General features: G+C 42.7%; 1 pseudogene; it reads left to right on the top strand.

Moving 5' to 3' along the window:
* Nucleotides 1-13,413: 13,413 nt before the first annotated feature.
* On the top strand, nucleotides 13,414-13,575 carry LOC147707182 (U2 spliceosomal RNA; annotated as a pseudogene).
* The last annotated feature ends 441 nt before the right edge of the window (nucleotides 13,576-14,016 follow it).

The raw sequence follows: 14,016 nt of genomic DNA, 5'->3' as shown, positions 1-14,016 counted from the left end.
GCGATGAAGTGTTAGAATGCTATGATCAAGGTTTATCCTCTGAAGAAAAATAATTCCTACAGAGCCCCTTTACAGGGGAGGAATTCCTAAATATCATACAGAAAGCACCACAAAACTCCGCCCCAGGTCATGACAGCCTTCCCTGGGAGTTCTACAACACCTTCTGGAAGGTCATAGCAAAAGACCTTATTGAAATGTTTTCTCAATGTGTGGAAAGGAAATCCTTTCTACACACATTTACACAGGGATCGGTCAGAGTAATCCACAAAAAAAGGGGAAGTGAACAACAAACAAAACAAGCATTTACAATGCAACGGTCTCGCCTTTTGAAAAGTTAGAGCTATTGGCATTGTAAATGCCAACATTTTTATTTATGTTTTGTTTTTGAAAACAGATAAATAAATGGCATTGTCATTTACAATGCCAATAGCTTAATCTCTCGCAAATGCGAGAGCTATTGCATTGAAGTAGAGAGAAAAGAGGTGCAGATGAGGTAAAGAGATGAGGCTCATACAGAGGAAGAGCGAGGGAGAAGTAGAGAATGGTGAAATAGGGAGAGAGAGACAGAGGTAAGACAGGTGTATTAAACGAGCGAGACATTGGAAGCAGAGAGAGTGAACGGAAACAGTGAAGGGGATAGAAAGAGAGATGAAAGCAAAGGGAGTGATAGATGGAGCAGAAGAGGCAGTGAGAGCATTGTAGAGAGAAAGAAATAAAATAATGGGAAAACGTGAGGGAAAGAGGACATCAATGAATAGAGAGACATAGAAGGCCAATAGGTGAGGTAAGAGAGAGGCTAATGCAAGCAAACACTCAGGATGTGGTAAACCAATGTGTGCTTCACAAATTATAACACGAGTAGAAAACTCATGGCTGTGCAAACATCATGCTTGACTCAGACAGACTGCCTGTAGCAAGGGTAAGAAACAATGCAGCCACCCTGCATAGGCAATAATGCAGGTGAGCACCAAGCAAGATCAGCCGATATGCCACACCATGAAGGGTTTAAAAACACACTAACCATCCACTGCACATGAATATATCCATTTTTTGTACAACTAAACAATCTGTTGCACCTGGGCTCATAGATCAGAAGAGTGGACAGGACATCCCTTGCAGGTGAGCACAAGCATTCCCTGGCAGCGAACACATGCACTAGGAGCATGGACAAACCATTCCTAGCAGGCAAGCACCATAACAGTTCAACCTGAATGACATCACAGAAGATGTGCATTGAAGGCGAGGGGAACACTGCAGTGAGGGGCCAGAGAACATCTTCCAGGGCTGTGAACATTCTCAGCTTAAAAACGGAACTGCTGTGCACGGAGACTTTATTTGGGCTAGGTGTATAGGGCACACAGAACTCTTCGACCCTGCATCTCCAGCATGAGCACCGTGCAAAGAGGGTGAGTGTATGAATGATAGAAGTGGCAGAGACATATCAATCCATCAGGAGTTGGTAAAGCACAACTACGCACCGGTCAGGGTCTGAAGGCACTGGGTCACCCCCTCACATGAGCTAAATGACGGGTACAGACAGGCCATGCCAATGTTAATTGCGAGTTTGTGCATCATGTCTGGGGCTTGTGTGGATATGCACATACAGCATGTAACCGATGGATCAAAGTAAGATCGCCCACAAGGATGGGGATGAGAGCAAGCACAATGTAGGTAAAAAATCTTTATCTGAGCAGTTAAGTATAACCATTGGAATTCAGAAAATAGGTTAAGGAGGACGACAAATGTAAGTCAATTCATCAAGGCATTTGTCACAATTATAACACCAGAAAAGAGCTAGGATTATAAAGTCCTTGGCATCGAGGAAATAAATTCTTACACAGCTAAAAAATAAAAACACATACAACAACAATTGGTGCTTACCTCCTCTGAATCCGGCTTGGATATTCCTTCCCTGATTTTCATTGTAATATTCCAGATGAAAGATTTTCTTCTCGAATGTATGCGACTGTGCAGAGTTTGGGGGACAGACAAGGCACATACACACAGCCCCCAAGCGCAATTTTTGACAGAGGGAGACCGAGACAGAAACAGGCAAAAAAGGTTATGGTTACCCTCTCACTATGAAAACCGATGAGAGAATAGAATCCGCGTTCACCGCACTATCCCCTGTTGAAGATCAGTCCAGGAAGATAGAGACGAAAAGAAGCAAGGGAAACACGGCACAACTCCCTAGCTCCTAATAAGCAGCCCAGATACACACGGCAAGCAGACAGACAGACAGACATGAAAAGAGCCCTGAAAGCAGCGAATCTTAATCCAAAACCACCCTAAAAGTAACACAGTGACATACTGCACAGTGCGATCTGTAGACCCGGAATCTGATTTGGGAGTGAGGAAGCATGCTCAGTGATATTTTTGTTCGCAGCCCTCAGAGCCGGCTCATTACCAAGATGCTGTTTATATGCGCATGAGACATGAGACTGCCTGGGAAAGGTGGATGTAGTGAATACGGTGCAGCGTGTTCCACGTGCGAGGCACAATAAATTTAGCAGAGTGACAGAAACAGGCCTCAAGCCCAAAGGCAATTTGTAGTGGGTCCCCAAAAATTGACCCTGCCACCAAACACAGCACCTCCCCCGCTACCGGCCCACGCTCGCCACAACAGAAATGTAGTCTCCTATACCTCTGCCCCGGCCCCTATCCCCACTCCCACACATAAAATAATGCCTTTACCCCCGTATCCATGGGATCCCTTTTCTCTGACTCCCAAGTCGCAGGGATTTCTAAACTCTTTCTTCAGTGGTATGGTGCATCTTGCACATTATCAAGGGCTCTCTTCTTTCCCAATCCAGCGTCAATAGGTAATCCTGTTGTGTCTGTGTACTGACGAACAGATTTTATACTGGGATACACAGGACTGCAAGTCCCAGATAGCATCAGACTTGCCTGGTTGAGGTTCTGAAACATGCGCATGGGAAACAGAAGAACTCTTCTACGAACTCAGACTACCCGTCCCCAAGCTCCCACCAGAAAGCAGGACTTTCTCTCTCACTCACCTTTCCTTTTGTTGGCTTGAACGTCATTTGTACTGTCAGAAAGGGCCGGGAACAGAGATATCGCTAGCCCTCAGTTTCAGCTACCGTAAACAGCACTCCACGTCGCACAGAATGTATGTCAACTTGCCAGCCACGGAGCTTGAAGGGATAAGTAGTTCTAGCGGTCTCCTTCTGTCAGTGTCCGAGAAGGCAAGTAAAAAGCGGGAGTGTAATAAATAACACGCGTCCTGCAGAATTTCGGGGATCGGGACCTAATTACGCGGCTATTCTAGTCACAAAAATAGTAGAACACAATACATGCATTTAATTATAATAAACAAATCCGGTACAGTCAAAGTTTCTTGTTTTCTGAAACACATTGCGGCGCATAAATAAAACAATTATAGATGTTTTCTCTACTGAACAAGACAAAGCAGTTTGGGGAGCTTCTTATGCGCTGTGAGTTAAACCCCTAAAGAGGCATCGAAGCGCATTAGTGCTTTGCAATTATAGGGGAATTCATGCGGTCCGATGTTTTGGAATAGATTAGAGAGAGTTTCAGGAAAAAATGCAGGGGAAATTCATTTCCTGATTGATTCGGATTGAAGAAAAACATTGATTCAGCCTGCTCTTTCCTGCAAAATCGGTTGAAAAAATATACTTTCCTGAAGGAGCCTCCTCGGTCACCTGATGCAACAAAGAAGAACTCGGTGGGATTTAAAGGAACATTGGGCAAAAAGTCAAAACAGATAAGTTCGAAAACAATGTGACTCCTCGTTGTAAAACGTCAATTATTATTTAACAGTTTTTATTTTATTTTATTTTACCTTAACAGTGGAGCACAGTGCCCAAGCATCAATCGGTAACAGGGTACTCGCCGTAAAGGAGGAGAGCCAAAGATATGCAAGAGAGTTGTACAAACTAGTGGAGGCGTGTCTGAGAAGCGGGCAAGGTCTGGCTGTCAGCAACACAGAAAAGGGACAAACAGGCAACTTCCAGGCACGCATGAGAATGAAGGCGGTCCTTTTGTGTAACGATCGTCATGAAAGTGGTGCATCTTGTCTTGTGCTCGCCGGTTTAGTTCTGCGTCAAAACTGAAATGAAGCACTTATATACCCAGGTATTGTAAATGTCCGTGTAATTTTCTAATTTTTGATTCTGTTGTTCAATGTAAATTTCAAGTAAAATTACAACATGTAGCAAATGCAACATGTTTTTGTTCTTGCTCATAAATTCACATTAATTGCATTAAACAGATAAACGTCGCAACGTTTGCTTTCTTACCGGTAGATCTGTATTGACTGGGCTTGGTATCTAGTTCTTCCAAGATGGTGGCTTTTGTAGCGTCCTTTCAGTTCCGATGTAAGCCAATCGGAAGGAGCACAAACGAAAGGGGTGTGTGAAAGGGGGTAGACGCACTCTCCAATGAGTGTGCAAACCTTATTTGCATATAGCCAAGGAGCATTTTGGGAATGTAGGAATTCGCTTAAAACGCGATATCTTAATACTAATTATGTGTATATACATTTATAGGACAATTTCTTTGTCCATAATTTCAACTCTGCCCAGAAATCATTCATATATATCTGATAAGTACTCACTCTAACATTACTAGTTTCCTAAACATGAACCATATATACAAAATTGGACTTCTCTACGTTCGACACCGAAGAGATAGAGGAGCACCGCGGCCCACGAGACAGAGAGCGGAGCATGGAGAGGCAGGTAGGGAAAGGACCCGGAGAGAGCCTTAGCGAGAGAGAGGACAGCAAACTTTAGAGGCAGTTGAAGGGCGTGCACATTCTCTTTGAAGAGAGAGGATGTGTGCGCGTTCACGAGGTCTAATCTCGGCAGGAAAAGCGAGTGGCACGGAAGCGCACGTCCCATTAGATGCAGTCAAGGCGCGCTCACGAGGTCAAATCTCCAAAGGAGAAGCTCGTGACAGCCTGACTACAGCAGAAAAAGCTCGTAACAGTCTGATGTCCACAATATTCCCAGAAAAGCGGCAACATAAGTTGTCTCGCATAGACAGCAAAAGCTTCGCTTTTGCTTTCGTCTAGGCGAGACCTAAAAATTGGAGACCGATAACGTAACTAAATCTGGACAGTAAAATTTATAGCAAATGTATAACACATAGAATAAAAAGGGTGTTAAAAACTGTGATCGAACCAGATCAGACCTGTGCAGTACCGGGCAGGAAGATCTGGGACAGCCTTATTACTATCTGGGACGCTATCAATATGGCATTCGAAGGTAACCCTCTAGGAGTTTTACCCCTAGACTTACAAAAAGCCTTTGATAGTGTCTTACATGCTTATTTGTTTAAAGTCTTACACAAAATGGGCTTCCCCACATTATTCATAGAAATTATCCAAATGCTACATGCAACTGTAACTAGAAAAATTAATGTGAATGGGCCACTCAAAGCAGAAGTGCACATCAAATCAGGAGTATGCCAAGGCTGCCCCCTCTCACCAGCTCTCTTTGTATGTGCCTTGAAACCACTACTCTGCAGGTTAAGGAAAGACAAATGCCCACATGCATCAAAGTTATTTTTTGCGTTTCCTAATTTGCGAAAATTAGCGAAACGCATATTAGGAATCGCATAATGTTATGCATCATTTTTTTCGCATTTTTTTTGCGATTCGGTAAAAATCACATTTTTTTCCAAATCGCAAGAAAATTGCGATTTTTTCGGTGCGACTTCGCACATTGCGAAATCGCAAAATGCGAATTCGCAATTACATGCATACCAATGAGGACACACCCAGGAAACCAGTACACAGATTAGACACAGCTGAAGTTCAATTTAAACTGCAGGAGTGGCTGTTGGCAGTTGGAGCTCTGCTTTCAGCTACAGGAGGAGTGTGTTTGGTGTGCCCTTGAAGGAGAGATGGCTGCGGAAAGTGCAGTTGAAGACGTGCATGCAAGAAAACGAAAATTAAAGTTCAGTGACCAGGAACTGGAAATATTAATTGAAGAGGTCACTCTGAGGCATGACCAGCTTTTTGGTAAGGATTCCTTGAAGGTCCCAGAAGGAGTGAAGAGGAAACTGTGGCTGGCCATTCAATCAAAAGTGAATGCTGTGGGGGTTGCCCACAGAGATATCACAAATTTACAAAAACGCTGGTATGACTTGCGCAGCCGTGCTAAGGACAAAATTGCATCCAGGATTAAACATGCAAACAAGACAGGTGGTGGACCCCCAAAGGATAAACCAAACACCCCACTGGAGGAGATGGTAGAGGGGACCCTGCTTACTGAAGCAGGGGTAGGAGTGACCAACATAGATACATCTGAAATGCCTGGTACTTCGCAAGGTAAGTGTGTAACTGTAAATGTTATTACTTAACATATGTCACAGACTTTTGCCTTTAGAATCATTCTCAAATGATAAAATTAATTTACAGCATGTACTCTGAAACACACAAAAAAAGAGTCATAGGAATAAATGGGAGTCTGCATTGCAGCAGTGCATTGTGGGAGATGTAGTTCGTAGGAATTCTAATCTTTCAATTTGTTTGAATTAAATATTCCCAAATTACTTACGAAGTCAGAGGACAGAAGACTAGACGAATTGCTACATAAAGAACATGCTTCTTTTATTCACAAAAAGCAATTTATTTGAGTAAGAAGGTAAATCACATAAAAATAATAATGTTAACCATACATTTATTTTTAATTCGTAGATTTTCAGAAAGAGAGGGAAAGCACGGATTTGGAAAACAATGTCAATACAGACATAGAGGACATGCCAGTCCATAGTCAAAATGTTTCTTCACCAACAGTATGTCAAAAGAAAAAAAGTAAAAGGATTTTGCAACTGGAAGAGTCTGATAGTGATGAACATATAAATACAAATGAAAATTTGCAACAAGCAGTTGGAAGTAATGTAACAAAAATTGTAAATCATCGCAGTAGACTCCAACAATTTTACAGGAGAAGATCACGTCCTGCTCACCAGGCAATATCCACACAAGATGAGAGCCAGGCCAGTGTGGTGGAGAAAAAGCTCCTCAAAGTTCAAAGGCTGCAAGGCAAATACATCATGGTTATGAAGGGCCAACTGAGCCACATCAAAAGCAACATTAGCACCATGAGTGACAGCCTTGTCAGAATGACTTCTGTGTTTGAAAATGTACATTTGGCCACTAGTTCAAAATTTGAGCGCATGGCAACAGCCATGGAGAGAATGTGTGATGCCATAGAGTCACAGAACATTGCTAATGCCAATAGGCACCTGAGAATGTACTCTAGCATACACACTTACACCAGAGCAATCCATCGCTTATGCAACACAAACAGCAAACTTATTACAACTACAATGTGTATGCAAAAGGACTTAAGGAAATGCTGCAAGGCCCTGTCAGTAAGAATGGCTGACAACAGTAATTCAAAGGAGGTGATGCAGGAAGACATGACTGTGCTTCCATCAACACATGGGTGCAATGCTAATGATGGTGCAGAAGCAAGTACTGCATCAAAAACTGAAACAGTGGTTGGCCGACGTAGTACCAGACATGTCACACTGCAGGGCAACACATCTACATCTACAGCTTTGAGGAGTACCAAAAGCAAAGCTTTAGGTGTGAGAGGACGAAAATAAATGTAAAGACTAATGAATGAATCAAAACTTGGCAATACTGGCCTAAAGCAGCTGAAAATTGAAAGCTACATGTTGTTTTATTTTCAACTTCTTTTGCATTCATGTTACATTGGTTTGTCATTATTGCTATTTTCTTTTTCAATTAAAATCAATCTGAAAACATGAACATTAACAGGCTTCTTACCTGTTTCTAAAAATAATGTTCTGTGATTTCTGCTCGTCTTCGCCTTCCTTCAGCAGCATCAGGTCCACGCATTCTTGCATGAGGTTGTTGAGGCTGGTTGTCATTATTTGGTAGAATGTCATCTACATCCAGTTCCAAGCCTCTACGTGTGGCAATGTTGTGCAAGATGGCACATGTCGCTACAATTTTGCAGCATACATCTGGACGATATTGCAATGCTCCACCGCTTTTGTGCAGTATCCTGAACCTAGACTTCATGACCCCAAAGGTCCGCTCCACTACATTTCTAGTTGAAATATGGGCATGGTTGTAGTTCTGCTGCTTCTGGGTTGATGGATTCAGGTATGGTGTCAGTATATATGTTCTCACACCATATGCACTGTCTCCTATGAGATTGGAAAATATTGGAATGGCAGTTAAGTCATCATGTAACAGTAAAAGGAATGTAATTTGAGCAGTAGGGCATGACTTACCTAGCAAATATCCATCTCCAAATTCACCAGACAACAGTCGCCCATGGATGGCACTATGTTTGAATATATATGAGTCATGGGCACTCCCAGGGAAACTGGCAACTAGGTCAGTGATTATTGTTTTGGAATTGCAAATTACTTGGATGTTTAAAGAGTAGTAGTTTTTTCTGTTGCGAAAAATATACTCATTGGTAGATGGAGGACAAATGGGAATATGGGTTCCATCTATGCAACCAATGACATGTGGGAAATTAGCCATGTTGTAGAAGTCCAACTTGGTTTCCAACAACTCTTGTTGATTTCTAGGGAAATAGATGTGATGCTGTATCCTTGTCAGCATTGCATTAAGGAAATCTTGGAAAAATCTTGAAAGTGCACTCTGTGAAACCCCCCCAGCAATAGCTATTACTCCCTGGAAGGAACCTGAGGCTAACAGGTGTAGACAACATAAGACCTGCACATGGGTAGGTATGGCTTGGGTCCTACGTGTTTCTCTGCGTAATATTGGGTCTAATTCAGCAATGAGATCTATTATGGAGTCACCATTCAACCTATACTTGTCATATATTTCTGCCTGTGTCTGTCCAAACAAAGTGATGCGCAATCTAAATATCCTTTCACTGAGCATCCTCCTTCTCCTTCCTGCTGCTCTCAACCTCCAGCGACGTGCAAGAAAAATGACTGCAGCCATCCTCAAAGAGGTGTACTGCTCATGAACAACCCCTTAAGTACCCAAATAATTGATTTCACATGTTTCCCAAAAAAAAAAAACATTTACCGCCTGCTCCCAGTACTTCTAAATTTAGAGATTCCTAAATGCGATTCCTTTAAAAAACGCAATTTGCGAATTTTGATGCATACACTTTTTTGAGTTCTGTTTGCGATTCCTTAAAATTGCGAGAATGTAAGGAATCGCAAACGCAATTGCGAATTCGCAGATTGAGAAAAATACCATTTTGAATGATGCATCTGAAAAACAGGATTTGCATTCGCAAACGGCAGAATTCTGCGATTCGCACCGTTTGCGAATGCAATTCTGTTTGATGCATGTGGGCAAAAGTGATCAAGGGCATCTTTGTACCAGGAGCAGATGGAAAACATGCCAAATGTATTGCGTACATGGATGACGTAACGGTTATATGTCCTGACCCCCCTTGTTCAGAAGAGTGCTGCTGCATACACACTTCTTTGCGCAAGCATCAGGTTTGGTTCTAAACACAGAAAAAAGAACATGTCTCACTATAGGAAGCTGGAATAACTTAGCAAAACTGAAGGTGAAAGTAACAAAACAACCTACAAAGATCCTAGGAATAACCTTCTCACAAGACCCAGAAGGGAAAGGCAATTGGCCCCCGTCCAACAGATTAACCAGAAGTTGGGGTTATGGAAGACAAGAACTCTATCTATGACAGGGAAAATTATGGACATAAAAGCTGTCCTCTTGCCACTAATCCTTTTCTTTGCAGTAGTATACCCACCGGACAAAACAACGCTCAAATAATTACAAAAATGCCTATTTACCTTTGGAACTCTAAAATGGAGAGGGTTAAAAGAACTATGGTATTTAAACACCCAAGAAACGGGGGCAAAAATATGCCAAATTTGTATCTGTACATATTTACAAATTATTTCTGCCTCTGCCTCAAAGCAATACGAGAAGGCAGAAATCTTGAAGCCAACTATGTACGTTATGGTGCTGGTGACATTTTCTACAAATTTTAAATTTTACAAAGAGACAATGCCTAATCGGTTACCTTCTTCCCCCACAAACTCTACGCCTGCCTTGAACCCTTCATAAAGATGCTGCAACTCCTGGAGATTGACAAAGACTGCTTCGAAGTAAGAACCCTGCTGAAAAAAGAACTGGAATAGTTGGAGAAAATGGAGGTGGTCAACAACCTTCCAGAAAAACTTTCCAAACTGGTTTGGGAAAAAACAAGCCATTCAGACATTACAAACTCGCAAAAAGACATTTTGTGGTGGGCGGTTTCCAATGCCTTACTAGTAATGGCCTTCCAACACAGACGAGGACTAGCTAAATCTGCAAAATGCCCGAGACCAGATTGCCCAGGGGGGGAAACAACCATGCATTTCTTATGGAACTGTTGTTTTGCCAAAAAGTTTTGGAATAAACTAAATCGGTTAATCAAAGAAATAACCACGCCAGAAACCTTAAATTATGAACTAGTACTCTATGGCATAGGGGGCTCACTGTCAAAAAATAAAGACAGAGCCCTATGGAAAATACTCTGTTGTGCAAAAGAAAGTCTATGGATCGCTAGAAACCTGCTCTTATTTAAACATAAAGAACTGGAAGTAAAAGACGTCAATTACATTTACTTAGACAAAATTATGCTTTTGCCAAAGACGGCAATTCCAGCGGAGAAGGAAGTCCCGCGCTGAGAAGCTACAGAAATCGGATATTCGCCTTCCAAGAGACAGTGAGGAGCAGAGATCCTACAATCTGGAGGGCACTGGAGGTGTACAGACTGAGAGTGACGAAAACGAGGATATTTCTGGCGGTAAGGAGACATTTGGGCCAGAAGAGAGGCGAAGGGCAATTATGGCTCCTAAAATGAGCGCCAGCGCTAAAGCAGCAGCTAGGAGAAAAGCAGCAGCGGTGCTTGCAGAGTCTATGGCAGACAATGAAGGTTGTAAAAGGAAGAGACAAGGCTCCCCTCAAATAAAAAAACTAGCTCAGCAGGGTGCTAGTAAGGGGAATTCGGATAATATGGGCACTGTTCCAATATCAGATATCTTCCAGAAGCTGAATAAGAATAAAGATATTCAAGATATGAAAGATCAGAAGGAGGATGATACACAGGTTCCCCCGGACAATGGTAATGAAGAGGTACCTCCATGCACTACAACTGATGATCTCGCAGAACAGTTGGATTCAGTAGTATTGGTGGAAGAAAGGGAACTGCAAGGGGAAACTCCGGTAGAAGATCAGCTGGGGGATGTTAAATCTTTACATCATGGCATGGAAGGGATCTTGCAGGATGATACAGGTGGGAGCAGTTGTAGTAAAAAAGAAGCCCAAAGTGAGGCATTCTTCTCAGTATCGGAGGGTGGCGAATGGTCTGAGGAAGGAGAGGATAGCTTGGAACAAGAAATCAGCGATATAGAGACTGGCAGTGATTCAGAACCGGAGGAAAGCACCCCCCCAAGCACAGCGGTAAAAATGGCGGTGAGAGCAAAAACACTTAACCAAAATGGAGAGCCACTGCTTTCAAATGCCCCCCTAGACAGCTCTGAGGGGGCTTCGGCACAAATGTCGCTCCTGGAGATTATTCACCAGGAGATATTGGCTCACAGAGAGGAAGCAAGGCAAGATAGTCGGAAATCCCAGGCGACGGTGAGGAAAATACAAGGGGAAGTGAGAAAGCTGACAAAGGCGTGTGTGAACCTCGGTGAGCGAGTGACTAATCTGGAGGATAGAGTGGTATCCACAGAAGCAGATTCAGCAGCGGCAGTCAAGAAAGTCGACATGCAAGCAAAACAGTTTACCGACGTTCAGTGGAAACTTGAGTCGTTAGAAAATAGGTCGCGGCAAAACAACCTTCGTGTCCTTGGAATCCCCGAAGGGGCCGAGGGGTCAGATATGAAAGCATTCATCGTCAAGCTCTTCGTGTCCGCCTTTAAGGAGTTGAAAGATTGGGATTTTGAGAGGGAGATTCAGAGAGCACACCGCACCCCGGCAAACATCTATCAAAGGGCAAAAGAGGGAGTCAAGCCTAGGGCAATCTTAATCTTTCTGGGCAACTTTAATTTGAGACAAGCAATTTCTGAGAGGGCGAGACCTGATAAGAAAAAAACAGTTGATGAATATACCTTTTTTGTTCGCCCCGATTTCTGCCATATTACAGTCGAGAGACGCTGGAGATTACGGCAGATGATCAAACCTTTCCAAGACAAGGGTATGCAGGCCTACCTGATCAACCCTGCACAGCTGAAAGTAATACAGGATGGAAAAACATTTTATTTCTCGTCAGAGATCAAAGCTAAAGAGTTTTTGATGTCGTAATTGGTGTGCTAAAAGAATGATCAAATGCTGACCCAAATTGTGAATGGGAATGGAAATGGGAGTACGGTAGTATAGTATTTTCTTGTGGAGTGAACAGAGTAGGGGGTACTCCCGTGTATCATTGAAGGAGCTCAAACAAAAATGGCAGATCCTAACTGGTAGCTAACACATATGGTGGAGGGGTTGGTAAAAGGTGGGAGATCACAATGAGATCATTTTTTGCTAATGTAAATTTGGTGGGGGGTAAAACTAAGGGGGACAAAAGGTTACAGTAGTTGTCACTTCTCCTCACGCTAAGCTGTAACCATCACGTGCACAGACCAGCGGTCTGAGCGCCTCAAGACAAGGGGGAGGGTTGAGGGGGAGCTCCATTCCGGAGCTCGACAGGGGGAGAGAGGAAGCACAGTGGGAGGAGAGGGTTGGGGTGGGGGGGAAAGGGGGGGTGAAAAATTGGGAAAAGCAAGAGATGGAAAGGAATAGTCTGCAGGTCGATATCAGGTTTCTGGATAAGAATCAAGGTAGGAAAGGCAAATATGTAAAACATGTCAGACATTAGAATTTGTAGTATTAATACAGGGGGTTTAAATGATTGGAAGAAGAGGCAGAGATTGACCCATTTAGTCAGAACAAATAATATCGATATAGTCTGTGTTCAGGAAACCCATATTCCCTGGAATAAAAGGAAGATTTTGGAAATGTATGGGTTCACTTTGATTGGTTGTTCCACCCAATCGTCACTGATAAGAGGAGTGGCCATACTAGCTAAAAATCATCTAGGCGGAGCGAAACGCATCAAAACGGATGGCTCAGGCAGATGGCTATTGGCGGAAATGAATATGGGGTTCAAAACAAAAAAAAAAAAAAAATACAAAAAAAAAAAAGACAAAATTATGCTTTTCTACTATGTTGATATTAAACGCCAAGGTAAAGAAATAGCGGGAAAAAATGGAAACAAAAAAAATGAGCAGAATGGGTTACTTAAAAACAGCTTCACTTCAAAATAAAAGTGAGAGCCTTATGAGTCAAATCTTGATGGAAAACCGGTAGGCCGGTGCCTGCGTGCACCCCCTACACAGGTTATATTATATACCACCCTATGGGATTGGTTAAAATGTATATGTGCCCTACAAACTTTTAAATAAAGTATATTTTTACAAAAAAAGTTTAATATCTGATACGTCCTCTATCTGGGGACCATATATTAAATTGATTTTTGGAACAGGAGCTTGCTCTGTCCAATCCACGCATCAACCTGGTATTGCAGTACCTCCAGGAATGGTGCACTTCCCCACCCGGGGAAAACAATGCTGTTGAAAAATAGACGAGAAAACGAAAGTAGCGCTTCACTATCAAACCCTGTAAAGTGGTGCTTTTGTGTTTGCATGTGAATAAACGCAAACTGGTCACTGTGTCTTGCCTTAATGATGTATTTATTTTACTTATTTGCCACTTTGAGGCCACCTGGCCATGCGTTATTTATTTATTTTTCGCGTTTTTTCAACTTATTTTTTTTCTTATTTTTTCCTTTCTCCATCCAGACGCTGCATTTTGAAAAGAGACAAACGTGGGAAAAAGACTGTTTTTGCACCAGCAGAATTTCATTGGTTTTTGGATCCATTTCACTGGGGAACGAATGGAGGAAGGTTCCCAGCAAGTCAGTAGGATGGAGCGAGGGAGGCAGGCAGGCATGCAGGCAGAGAAGTGGACACTGCCCTTGGCTTCTCAGAGCA

This window comes from Lissotriton vulgaris, chromosome 6, assembly GCF_964263255.1.
Source record: "Lissotriton vulgaris chromosome 6, aLisVul1.2, whole genome shotgun sequence".
NCBI classification, from domain to species: domain Eukaryota; kingdom Metazoa; phylum Chordata; class Amphibia; order Caudata; family Salamandridae; genus Lissotriton; species Lissotriton vulgaris.
Note: the sequence above shows the minus strand (reverse complement) of the source record. Positions and strands in the feature narration are given on the sequence as shown.